Here is a 13,663-nt window from a genome sequence, read left to right on the forward strand (position 1 = left end):
TCTCTAGACTGCTTTGTATATTTAAAATTTTTATTTTATTATTTTATTTGTGTTTTAGTATATGTATGTGTACCATGTGTGTAAATAGTGTCAGATCCCCTGGACCTGGAATTACAGGTGGCTGTGAGACATCTGATGTGAGTGCTCACATCAATTTGTTCTCTTTGGGAAGAGCAGCAACTGCTCTTAACAACTGAGCTGTCTCTCCAGCCCCTTTATACATTTTCTAACTGAAAATTTCATACACATAGATGTTATTTGATCAAATCTACCTGTGTTAGCCCCTCTCCTATTCTTTCCCTACTCCCTCACCATTTTTTCCTGCCAAGTTCATGTGCGCTCTATTTTTTTTTTTAACACATAGAGTTATATGGTTTTCTTATGTACACAGATGCAGGACCATCTACAAAAGAATGAATAGCCTTTGAGGGCCACACCCCTGAAGGAAACTTAACTCTCTCTCCCCCAGAAACCATTTCCCTCCAGGTGCCAATATCTTCTCAGCTAGGGGTGGGATGTTATAAATCTCTTCTCAATTCATGTTGAGGTTTTGGCTGGTTTGATCTTATACAATGGCCTTGTTGAATGTTTTACCTGCAACTTGTAGCTTTGACAATCTTCTCACTTCATCTTCAAAAATGATCCCTGAGCCTGCCTTGGAGAGGGAAAGGTGTGTGTGAGTGTGTGTGTGTGTGTGTGTGTGTGTGTGCTGAGACAGGATCTAACTATGTAGTCCTGGCTGGCCTGGAATTCATAGAGGTCCACCTTCCTCTGCCTCCTGAGTGCTGGGATTAAGCTTTTTTATATGCCTATAAAATTTGAAACCAAAGTATCAAAGTGTTTATTTACAATGATTAAATATGGGGATTTGGCATATGAGTAATAGTGATTTTCATTTCTTTTTATTCCTCTCCCAGCCCCTTTTTTAGACAAGGGCTCATGCATCCTAGGTTTTTCTTGAATTTCCTATGTGAAAGATAACCTTGAACTCCTGATCTTCCCTCTACCTCTTAAGTGCTGTAACCACAGGCTGTGCCACCATGCCAGCTTGTGTGATACTGAGGGTCAAATCCAGATCTTCACACTCATATCCAGTTACTCTACCAACTGAGCTGCAACCCAACCTTGCGTTTTGCTCCTTTATTTATTTATTTATTTATTTATTTATTTATTTATTTATTTATTTTTATGATGTACATGTATTGCTTCTAGCAGTCAGTAGGTAATGGTAATGCTTCCTTGGCCTGCACTGCTACACAGGGCCTCTACCGTGTGCAGTGGATACTCTTGCTTGCCTCCCTGCCTTCCCTTTCATCTCCTAGTCTCCCCACAAGGGAGGTCTTACAATTTCTGGGCAGAGACCTTGGTGGGTCTCGCTGGCTCAAATGTTACCACCTTCCAACAAAGTCAGTGTCTGTCTCCTTTGTGTCAGGGTAGCCACCTGTTTCCTGCTGGCCTGGATTCCTCTACTGTGTGGGCCTGGCAGTGTGAGTCACTGTGCTGCCAGGTGCGGGCCAGGCCATGGCTCAGAATGAAGATAAGAGTTCCCGCAATGGGTGTGGCTCCAGACCCTACTGCTTCCTCTAACCTGCTGGCAGACAGAGGAAGAATTAAGAGGCTTAAGAGTGTTGGAGCCAGCCGGAAATCCTCATTTCCGTGTCTTCTTTGTATTAGTATCTAGGGTGTAATCTTGGTGTTCTGCCTGATGTGCTTGCAATCTGTAGTCACCAGTTGCTGGGGCTCTCTGCCTGATGACCCTTTCTTTTTGGTGGTAGAGGAGAATGGAATCTAAGACCTTTTGTAGGGAAACATGTCCTCTACCACCGAGTTAGCCCAATCCTTCTTATAAATATTGACTTAACAAAGATAGGCTTTTTCTCTTCCCTTCCCCTCCTCCTCCTCTCCAGGGTTTCTAGTAGCCCAGGCTGGCCTTGACCCTCATACTTCCACTTTCCAAGTGCTAGGATCACAGACACTCATTAGCTGCCTGTCTTCTTCCCTCTCCCTTCTTACTTTCTCCTTCCTTCCCCTTTCTTGCCTTCTCTCCTTCTTCCACCTATCCTCTTTTCTCCACCCCCTTTCTTCCAGGGATGCATATCAGATCCTTTCATAATCCACAATAGGTACCACTCTTCTCCAATGGCCTATACTCAGGGGAGAGGCTCTCCAAGAATGGCTGACGCACCTGAGAGAAGGGGTGTATGGCCTTTTGTAGTGTTCCTTAAGACTAAGTCATAATGTTTGCCCCAGAGACTTCCATAGCCTTCCTAGGAACCTTCCCAGCCTCTACTCAGTGGGAAACAGAGCAGAAGGGAGGAGGCCTGAGTAGATTTCCATCCAAGTGGAGCCCTCTGTGGAGGAGGAGGGTGACTGTTATTGCCTCTTCGATTCACAGGAGAGAGAGGTAGGGAGTCCTATTCCTTCTTTAGTTCTTCAGATGCAAAGATCCAGGGATTCACAATCTGTCTCCTTCCCATGCATTGCCTCCCATGCACTAGAAGCTGAGCCTAAGGAAGCAGAAGCCTGGCTTAAGAGACACTGGTCATTCTGGCCCTTATTCACACAGAGATCTATCAGGAGAAGCCCAGCCTGAGAATCCTGGTTCCTATCTTTGTTCATCATCAGCTGTCAGCAGGAGAGCCAGGGCTGATTTTGGATGTGTTGAGGACACAAGCAGAAACTCAAGACTATGGAAGACTCCACCTACACTCAAAATCTTCCCACTGATAGGCAGTCATGACTAACACTGATTCCTCAATGTGAGCAAGCTTTTTCAGGGTTAGGAGGTAGGTACATATACTATATTTTATAGATAAGATGCTGAAGAACAGAAAGGCAGACTAAGTAGCCCAGGGTGGCTCAGTTAGCAAGTTGTCCAGTGAAGGTATGAACCCTACACCCTTAATCCATGAAGTTGTCCTGCCAGCGTCATGGTGTCTACTTCAGAACCCTGAAAACAACCTAACACCTGACCCTCTGCTCCATGGCACCCTATCTGTGTCACAGCTCTCAACTCCCCAACAGGAAAAGGTAGGCATGAACCATATTGAACATACTGGAAGCCCTCTGGGGGTATTTCCCAAAACATATAAGAAAGCTCTTCTAGTTCATTTGGCGACTACTGCATGCCCACTTTGCAGAATGCCACAGTCGTGTGGATTGGTGGCAAGCTTATCCCATCAGGCTGTGAAGGACTGGTGCCCAGTGAGGCTCAGTCACCCAAGATTGCAGAGTGTCCAAGCAGGGCTCAAACATAGAACTCTCATGCAATGTGTTGGCTTTTCTACAACTTTATAGTTGCATAGGGGTAAGTGAAGCTTTGGGGGTCTATGGAGATGCCTCATCCTCCGCGCCCCAAAGCTATTCCATTCCTGGTTCTTCTCCTTCTCATGTTTCCATTTATTTTGGAATTGCCAAAGGAGGAATCTTAAAAGGAGAGTCACACTCACCTCCCTGTCCTTCTGTCACTGGGAGCTGGAGGTGGGGCCTAGGGCTGTATATTCATAGTATATTCTCAGACAGTGGAAAGCAGGAGAGTCTTGCATACTTGGTTCTGACGAGTGTGCTCCCAGGCCTTGCAGTAGCTCTGCCCCCAAGCCTCCCCTCATGGCAGGGAGCCAGTCAGCACAACAGAAGTCTCCACATGAGTGAACTTCTCTTTACTTTTTTGTGTAGGTGTCTCTTTTGCAGGAGGGGGCAGGGAATCTGTGTGAAATGACCAGTCCTATTATGTACTGAGAATGCCTTAATTAAGATTTGTACTGCTGTGATAAAACACTGTGGCCAAAAGCAACTTGGGGAGGAAAGGGTTTATTTCAGTTTACAGCTCAGGTCACTCCACCACCAAGGGAAGTCAGGGCAGGAACCAAAGCAGAAACCACAAGAAAATGTACTGGCTTGCTCATTTTGCTTTTTTATTCACTCCAGGACATAGTGAGCTGGACCCTTCTACATCAGCCATCAACCAAAAAAAATTTTAAAAAAAGAAAGAAAAAAGAAAAGACGAAAGAAGGAAAGAAAGAAAGAAAGAAAGAAAGAAAGGAAGGAAGGAAGGAAGGAAGGAAGGAAATAAAAAAAAGAAAGAAAAGAAAAGGAAAGAGAAGAAAAGAAAAAGGCCAAACAGTAGGCCAATCTGATGTGGGGGGGACATTTCTTCAATTGAGATTTTCTGTTACCATATATGTCTAGGTTTGTGTCAAATTGACAAACAACAACAAAAACTGGCTCAGAGGACCAAATGCTTCTCTAGGCAAAGGTCCTGAGGCCTAGCAGCAATCTAGGGGTTCTCGTGTTCTCTGAGCAGGCTGTTCATTATGGCTGAGGTTTCTTAACAACTTGTGATGTAATCGCTTCCGAGTCATCCCTGTGAATTAAGTGCATTGCAGAGATCTCTGCCCCCACCCAGGACAAGGGAACGGAGCTCAGAAATCTTTTGTGCTATGCCATCATCAAATTATGTCTTATGTACTAGAATTTTGAGTAACTTGCTTAGGATGTATACTTTAGAGTGTCACAGACTTGGGTTCAAATCTCAGTGTGATCTGGACATTCTTAACCTCTATTTTTCTATATAAAATAGGTATTTCCCAATTTTTTTGTCTTGCTGTGAGCTAATCCTCACAGTGGGACTAATCACCCAGACACACACACCTCAACCCAGCATGACAAAGAGAGGCACCAGCATGCATACTTTTTCTGGCAGGGGGAGGAACAGCTGTGAGCCAGTTAACAGCAGTGTACATTACTCACCCACCGGCAAACACTGAGCTGTTCCAAAAACAATTCTGAATTTCCATTTCCTCTGGGATGGAGTCAGTGGATTTTTGAAGGTGATAGGTCCTTTCCCATCCTCAGGTGAGGGGTCAGGAATTATGAATAAAACACAATGCAATTCTGACTCTCTTGATGTCCCCAGCTGTGCAACTATTTGCCTACCACCTCCCTGCCAGACCCTCCACTTCCTATTCCCAGGCCCCTCATGGGCTTCAGGCCCAGCCTGGGAGACCTCTTGGGTAAATCCTTGGTCTCTCAAGATCCTTGGAACCTTCAACTTTGAAGGTTTTTCAGTCTCCATTGTTGTCCTTCTAGATTCCTGCAGCCCAGCCAACCCAAAGGAATGGCAGAGCTCTTGAAAACCTCAGCATTCATAATGGGTCACTCCTCTCCGGAAATGTTCCCCAACTCTGCTGAGAACTTGCCAGGAGACTTGGTGACGTCCTGCTCTTGGCACACACAATAGACTGGGGTCTGAACAAGGTGGAGGAGAGAAAACATCCGCCTGTCAATAGGCTGCCATTCTCCTGGGATACCCCTCACCCTGGGGTCAACTTTGGGCTCCCAGAGGAGGGAGGGGTGCACCTCAGTGATAGTGACAGCAAGCAGGGCAGGCAGAGGCTGGAAGCACCGCTCAGCTTCCCCAGTTTGACAGCGTTCTCAACAGATGTGTGAGCCAGATTAGAAGTCAAATCTGCTTATTCTGGTTCCCCTGCCAGCCCTGAGGACAGTGCTCTCAGCCAACATTGGACGGTATTAAAACCTAAACTGGCAGACAGAACAGTTCCAAGTATGTGACTGAGGAAAACAGGACTCAGCAGGTAGATGTAGCTCGTGGTTTTGCTTTATTCACCATATACAGGGAGCTAATGCTCCAGGTCTATTTCCAAATTCATTGAAAGGAGTCATTATACCTGCCTTTTCTGCCCTTGGCAAGTTTTTGAATCAAGACTGGAATACTGTGCATTAAAGCACCTTGGTACTTACAAAGGAGTTACTTAGTCCTCAAGTAGTACTGCTATCTTAGCAAAGGCCTTAGGGGAAGGGCTCACCTGAGGAAGATCACAGCCAAGTAGAGAGCATATCCTCTTCAGCTCAGGTAGGTTAGTCCAAGAGAGACCCTTGAACTGAAACCTTGAGGGCCAGGGGCAGACCACAACAGACATAGAATATCTATATAAGGGCCCCCTAGAAGTGCTATTTCTCTCCTAAGTTCTGTGATGCTTGAGTTGTGTATACTTGAGGAGACTTTGTGGCAACCAGCATTGCTGGAGGATGTAACACCAAGGAGAGCTTCCTAGCAGAGGGGAGTTTAATACATGTTTGAGGGAAGGAGATGGGGAAACAGCTCATTAAATGCCGAAGTGCTCACTTTGGCAGCACCGTAGTGAACGTGGAATGAGACAGAGAAGATTAGCATGGCCCCTATGCAAGGATGACACGCAAACCCAGGAAGTGTTCCATATTTTCCTCTCATTTTTGTATTTGTGTTTATGTAGAAGGGAGTGCAAGCAGCTGTCATGAAACTAAAAAGGAGCCCACGAAGTGTGGAGGGAGGCTTTACAATAGGGGAGAGTAACTGAAGACATGCAGTGTAAAAGCGGAAAAGGGAAATTCTGGGAGTGGACTGGTATAAACTGGGAGGTGGGGAGAGGTAGTGAGAGCATCTAAAACAAGTATGTATGAAAACAAAAAGCTGACGGTGGAGAGACAGCTCAACAGTTAAGAGCACTGGCTACTTTTCCCATGTTTGATTCTCAGCACCCACATGGCAACCCAGAACTGTTTGTAACTACAGTTCCAGGGAATTTGATGCCCACTTGTGGTCTCTGAAGACACTGCATACACATGGTATGTAGGCAAACATGCAGGTAAGACATCCATACAACATAAAGCAAAAATAATCTTAAAAAAGAAAACGCTGTCAAGGTTGGAGAGACACAGCATATGGATGAAGACCTGAGTTGCGATCTCGGGCACTCAGATAAGAAGCCAGGGTCAGCCCTTGGCACTGGGTGGGGGTGGGCAGTAGGGTAAGGGACACAACCACAGGCAGAGTCTAATCTCTAGTCTATTGGCCAGTCAGTGTAGCTAATCAGTGAGAGACCCTGCTTCAAAAAATAAGGTGAGAGCAATTAAGATAAAGACAATGTTGACATCTGGTAAATACATATGCACCATACACAAACAAGCAGGTGGGCATACATCCACCACACACATACATGCAAAGAATAAATATGTTACTTTGCATGGTAATTAAAAATTAAGTTAAAAGCATCAAAGTGTAGCTCAGTGGTAGAACACGTTCCTAGTATGTGCAAGTCCCTGGGTTCTTGCCCAGTATAGGGAGGGACAGGTTGGTATGTCAGGGAGGGCATTCTGAAGGCATCTGGGGCCCAGTTTCAGGAACTAGGGTTGTATGTTAGTATGTCAGTGATAGAGCATACACTCAGCATGATAAGGCCTTGGGTTCCATCCCTAACATTTCCTGAGCAATCAGGCATCTAGAGTCCATTTTCACAGTAGGGATGAGTTCCAGCATGTTCGAGGAGCCTGACCAAAGCTCAGTGAGTAGCAGCTGGGATAGAGGTGCTGCAGAGGGTGGATAGGGCATCCAGGCAAGGGATGCAAAAGCTTGAGGAAGGTGGCCTCTTCCTCAAGAGGTGGAGCACATGAAGAGGGCAGGGCAAGGGCATTGTGGTGAGGAGTGGGCACAGCTGATTACTAAGGCCAACAGGCCAGCCGGCAGCAAGCGCTGAAGCTCCCCAGAGCCTCCCTGTAACTAGGAACACCTGTGGCCATAGAATGTGAACCAAGAGAGCACAATGAAGTTTAAAGAAAGCTGAGTCCAAGGGAATGAGGCCCCAGCATGCTGCTCTGGGAGGGAGCCTGGCAAGGAGGGTGGATTCCTGTGTGGGGCCCCGGCATGCTGTTTGAGAGGGAGGCCTGCTTGGCAAGTGGGTTCCAACAGGTCCTCAGTATAGCAGATGCTTCCTGTTTATGTTAATTAATATAGACTTTCAGACACCTTTGAGCCTAGAGGTGGAAGTCCAATTCAGTTTAGGAGACTGGAAACACCTGCAGGTACTGTGTGTGGGGCTGAGTCCTCGGAAATAATGGCTCCCTCTGTGGTTATCTCTATGCGAATCTGTGAAATGCAGACGCAACACCCAACCTAGAGCCACGTTTGTCATTTCTGAACTGGCTGTTTCTCCTTGCTTAGACTGGGTTCTATAAGGAAAGAACCCTGTGCTTATTTTTTTTTTTTTTTAACTTCTAGTGTTTTGAAGAATGCTTTGAGCCAAAGTATTGTTGCTTGGGTTTCTTCTTTCTTTTTTCTCTTCTCTCTCTTTCCTTCCTTGCTTCCTTGCTTCCTTCCTTTCTTCCTTCTTTCTTTTTCCTTTTCAGATAGGAGTTACCCGTGTTGCCCAGTTAGCCGCTGGGTTCAAGCGATCCATCTACCTCAGCTTCTCAAACAGTTTGGACAACAGCAAGGTGCCCAGCTAAAAAGTCTCTCGGAGATGGAGTGCTCACTCCCTCAGAAGGCAGCCAGGCTACACTGAGGAATCTAGGACCCAATGCTCATTGTTTGTCTTGAATTCCCTTTCTATGTTTACTTCAGCCACAATCAAAGGTCTTGGAAAACAATTCAAGACAAACACCTATCCGGGGCTGGTGAGATAGCTCAGCTATCTCAGCTTCCTTGGGGAAGGCTCTGGGTTGGGCTAGTTAGTTGGGCTGTCCTTCCTAGTACCCAGTTTCCATTCCTAGAACCTACATGGCAGCTCTCATTCCAGGGGGATCCATTGCCCTCTTTTGGCTTCCACAAGCACCTGACATGCAATTGCTGACAGGTAAAATATGCAGGTAAAACACTCATACATATAAAACAAAATTTAAATTTAAAAAAATCCTCTCAGGCAGTCATGGTACGCGCCTTTAAAACCAGCACTTGGGAGGCAGAGGCAGGCAGATCTTTGTGAGTTCAAGGCCAAGCCTGGTCTACAGAGTGAGTTCAGGGACAGCCAAGGCTACACAGAGAAATCCTGTCTCAAAAAAAAAAAGCCAAAAAAAAATTCTCTCAGCTAGTCATCTTTTAAAACCTTATTAGATATTTTAAATAGATTCTATTTAATACATTCATACTGAGATCATACCACAGGTGAGGAATGAAAGAAAAGTTTCTAACTTTAATTCCTGGGCTGGGATGCCCTGGGAAGGAAGCACGCTGGAGTTCCTGGCGTAGAGAAGGGGTAACAACATGCAGTGGGGTGGTAGCAAGCCCCTGCTTCATGGAGTCCTCTACGTGCCCCTCTCAACACTTTGGGAAGAGCACCACTACTCCCTGTTTCACAGAGAAGGAAATGAAGGCCCAGAGAGGTCATGCTCAGGAGCCCACACTGACTCAGCTGGAGGCACTGGTGGTAGAGGTGGGGACTTGAATCTGTTGTATCCCTAGATTCACAATTCTGTTTCCCATAAGTCCTCCTGAAGGGAACGTACAGGCATTACCAAAAGTTTCCGTTACATCTGAAGGGATGTGGTGGTGGTGGTGGTGGTGGAAGGGACCCATGGCTTTACAAATGCTAAGTACTTACTCCATCAATGGTCTATATCCAGGCCAGGAAGTTATAAAAGAGTGACTAATGGGCACCTCCTCATCCCCTAAAGACTGAAACCTCATGAGAAGAGGCAAAAACCACAGCCTGAAACCACAAGCGATGGAGCTCTTTAGAGCAAGCAGGGCCAAATGGACCCATGCCATGTGGCACTGCCTGGCAGGTAACCAGGAGGCGCGATAGAGAATAAAGGCACTACGGACACACTTGGGGAGGAGAAGGTGCTGGATGTTACGTTTACAGTCCAGCAGGGAGCAGGGACAGGTATTCTCTTGGCTGTGCAGCCAATGCCCACTAGGTCACATGCTGACATCATCAGGAAGGTGCTGAAAGGATCTATACTTGACATTTGAGGTTTCTTGGGATTTGAGGTGGGATGAATAGAGAGTTAACAGCTACTGGCTACTTCCTTGGGGAAGGCTCTGGGTTGGGCTAGTTAGTTTAGAGACAAGGTCTATGTTGTCCGGTCTAGCTGAATTTTGCCTCTGCATTGTCAAGTAGCTGGCACTATAACCTCTGCCACTCCACCCATCTGGGTTACATTACTGTTGTGATGGTTAGTGTTGTCATCTTGTCACTCGCTAGAACAGCAGTTTTTAACCTGTAGGTTATGACCCCTTTGGGGGGTGGGTCTAACCACCTTTCCATAGGGGTTGCCCAAGACCATTAGAAAACACAGATATTTACATCATGATTCATAACACTTGCAAAATTACTGTTCTGAAGTCGCAATGAAAATAAATTTACGGTTGAAGATCACCTCAACATGAGGTGTTAGAGGGTTGAAGTGTTAGGAAGGTTGAGAGCCACTGCTCTGGAGTCACCTGGGAGGCAAGCCTCCAGGTAGACTTTCAAGGGATTATTTAGCCTCTAGGCATACCTGTGATTACCTGAGGTGTGAGGACCCATCCTAAAAAAGAGTTTGGGTGCTCGACTGTATAGTCAGGAGAAAGCAAAGTGAGCATATGCATTCATCGTCAGCTTCATGACTGGGTGGGATGTGACTAGCCTGCTCCAGGTTTCTGCTGTGCTGGACTGGTCCTTGAGCTGTGAGCAGAAATAAAATCCATTCCTCATTGATGTTCCTTTGGCAGGGTACTTTAAACAAGTTAATTATTACTATTGTGTGGGTGTGCTTGAGTGTATCTTACCACTGCAATGAGAATAGAAACTAAGACAGAAAACTGATATAGAGAAGTGTGCTTACTGCTGTGCTGAGCCTGACTGTGCGGTTCTTACGCCTTTGGAACTGTTTGTGGGAGGAATATGGAACCATCTGAAAGTTTGGGCTAAAAAAGCTCTCACTTGGAGGAAGTAGAGCTTGTGGGTCATTCTTGTGGGAGCATGGAAGACAAGAGTGCCACAGAAACTCTGGCAGTGGAGGGCCCAGCTCATGAGGTTTCTGAGAGGGACAGAGGCTGCAGCGGGAGCTGGACTGATGATCATGTGATATTTGGCCCAGAATCTGGTTTCATTCTACCTATTTCCCAGGAACTTGAATGAAATTGAATTTAAAAATAATGGATCAATTTGTTTAACAGAGAAACTCTCAAGACAGGAGAGCTCTTGGGCTGGGGCTGGGAAATTGGCTGTAATTGTTAGAGGTCAGCATCACTGAAGAGCAACTTCTGCACTGCAATGGGACAGTAAAAAAGGTGTCCTGAAGGCAACCCTGCCTCCCCCCAACCTCCAATCAGAGGTTACATCCTGAGCTGATAGTTGTATCGTCCACGTGGTATCCTCCCTTAGTATTCCTAGCTACCCTAACTCCATCAGAGACCTCTGGCCACTCTAGCATGACAGCCCCTGACCTCCTATCTCCTGATGATGCTTTAGGTCATCTTGTTGAACTTCTGGCCTCTGTGTCCAGCTGGGCAAAGCTTGTTTCCCTGTTAGCTCACTGCTGTATAAAGCCAAGCACACTGCCTGGCACACAGTGCCTGGCAAAAGTGTGTTTGAAGAAAGGCTACTTTGGCCTTGCCTGCAGGTCTGAGCTTTCAGAAGAAAGGAGGATTGTCTTGTACCTGTCCTGGTACCCAGCACAGGGCTAGGCATGGAGGCTGTGAGCAATGCTTTTGCTGCTGATTTGCTTTGCACAGAGAGAGCTAAAAGGGGGTTGTGCAGTCTCAAATTGGAAGCAAGTGTCCAAAGAAAGGTGAAGAAAAATGGAGCATAAGCAGTCAACCTGCTTCAAAGAAGAAAGAAGGGGCAGGTGGGGGGAGGGGCGGTTCTAATTCTAATGCTGGCCCTCAAGATCTAGTTGCACCTATCCTTGTTTTGTAAACCAGCCAAAGACATACCTGATTCGTTGATTAAAGGCCTATACCTGGGCAGGGCAGAGTTGGGTAGGCATGCCTAAGGTTCCCAGGCTTTGGGTTCAAGAAACTCATGGGAGACAGACAGATGGGAAGAGAAGTGGGAGGAAGCCATGATGAGTTAGTGTGGAGAAAAAAAACATGTGGCCTGAGAGGAAGGACTCCAATAATGGTGTGAAAAGGCCCAGATGAAGAATATAAGCAAGTACTATGGGATTATAGATGAGAAGGAGTAAGGCAGATGGCATTGGATGGGAGCTGGGAGATGGACGGTGAGGTTATTGAGACAGCATAGGTGAAATATCTGGCTGGCCCAAGCTAAATAAGGCAATTATAAACTCTAACAGGTGTCTGTGTCTTATTATTTGTGATATCAGGTTAAATAATACTGGCACAATAATTATAGGGCTAATAAAATAATAATAAACTTTATTTAGCCCAATACTCATTTTAATTTTATACAACAGGAATGTCTCACAAAAGTGCTGACAGCTGACTGGCCAAAAGGCTCAAGAGGAGTGAAGGGTGGTTTGCCAGGCCTAAGCCCTGACCTCCAGCTCCAGACTTCAGGACCAGGTGCAGGAGCACCTGTATCTTCTAGAACCTCCCTGTGATTGTGGTTATGAAGACATGAAGAAGAAGGGTGTCTGAGTCTGTGAGGAGGAATGAGGCCCAAGAGGCTTCTGGCTTAGAAGGCTGATGGGGCCTGAAGATGGATTCTATGGGAGAGGTCCAGGGTACCTGGAGGAGTGGGACAAGGGAGAGCTAACCCTAGGTCCCATCAGTGAGCGTGTGGGCCCTGCACTGCAGCCATCAACAGGGACCTTCTGGTTAGCAGCTGTAAGTGGGCATGGGGAAGGGAAGGTCAGATGGGGCTCTGGGCATTCCTGACCCAACACGGAGGACAGTAAATGTGATGCCAGAGGGGACAATGACTCAGCAGGGACTCCAGCAGAAAGGCTTCTGTTTAGGACAGTTGCAAATCATCAGGAAATGACTTCTGGGTACCCAGGAAACAGAGCTCCAGGGCCTGGGCTGGCCTGTGACTCGAGCTTGGTCCCTAGGGCACTAGCAGTGGCTCCTGCAGCCCATCAGCCCTGGCATCTCATAGCTTGTCACTCAGCCCTGCCTCGCTCCCATATCCAGCTCTCCTTTCAAGAGCCACCATCTCTCCTGAGCTGACCTAAGCCTGTTCTGTCCTGCTGAGTGTAGATGGCCCCCCTCCCCAGAGCTTTCTAGTGTGAAGGTTCCCTGACCCAGACATTTCTCCCTGTATCTCCACAACCAGAGCCACAGCACAAGGACAGCTGCACAGGAGGGTTCTGGAAGATGCAGGGGCATTTGCACACAGTAGGCCCACACAGTGTGACAAATGTTGACCTCTACGGTGCTGCTCCAGGAAGCTGCATCTACACTGGCCTGTTTACCTGTTCCTTGCTCTCTACCCTCTTCTCTTTAAGAATCAAGGAGGGTTGGGTGGCACAAAGACCTAGGGCTCTGGAATTCTAGGAAGGTTTTTGTTGTTGATTTGTTTTTTCTTGTTCTGACGGTAGAACGCCAGGGTTCACAGAACTTAAGGATTTTGTGCCATGGTAGGCTAGGCCTCTGCCACTAAGCCACGTCCTCAGACTTAGGTTTCTAATTTGTGATGTGACCTGAGGCCAGTTACTTCATCCCTGGGGACTCCATTGTTTACATATGTGATCAAAGAGAGAGGTTGTGGTGGAGATTTGCTGAGATGGGTCTGGGCATTGCAGGTGGGCAGAGGATAGAAGGCAGAGGGCAGAGGGCAGGCAGCTTAGTGTCCAGGCTTCATGTAGTCACCACCGTCTCACTGGATCCCAGCCTGTGTGTTTCCTGGCCTTTCCCTTATAGGAAGTGGTAACTGTTATTTGAAAGGTTCTGCACTTTGATCATTGATAGGGACCAGTGTAGGAGATGGGACCAAGCCCTGGC

At 46.8% G+C, this 13,663-nt stretch overlaps 1 non-coding gene across 1 annotated transcript; it reads left to right on the forward strand.

The window, feature by feature from the left end:
- The first annotated feature begins 6,138 nt into the window (after positions 1 to 6,138).
- LOC132646657 (U6 spliceosomal RNA) lies at positions 6,139 to 6,243 on the forward strand. Its single transcript, XR_009584905.1, has one exon. It is a non-coding gene; the product is annotated as a U6 spliceosomal RNA (small nuclear RNA).
- The last annotated feature ends 7,420 nt before the right edge of the window (positions 6,244 to 13,663 follow it).

This window comes from Meriones unguiculatus, chromosome 11, assembly GCF_030254825.1.
Source record: "Meriones unguiculatus strain TT.TT164.6M chromosome 11, Bangor_MerUng_6.1, whole genome shotgun sequence".
NCBI classification, from domain to species: domain Eukaryota; kingdom Metazoa; phylum Chordata; class Mammalia; order Rodentia; family Muridae; genus Meriones; species Meriones unguiculatus.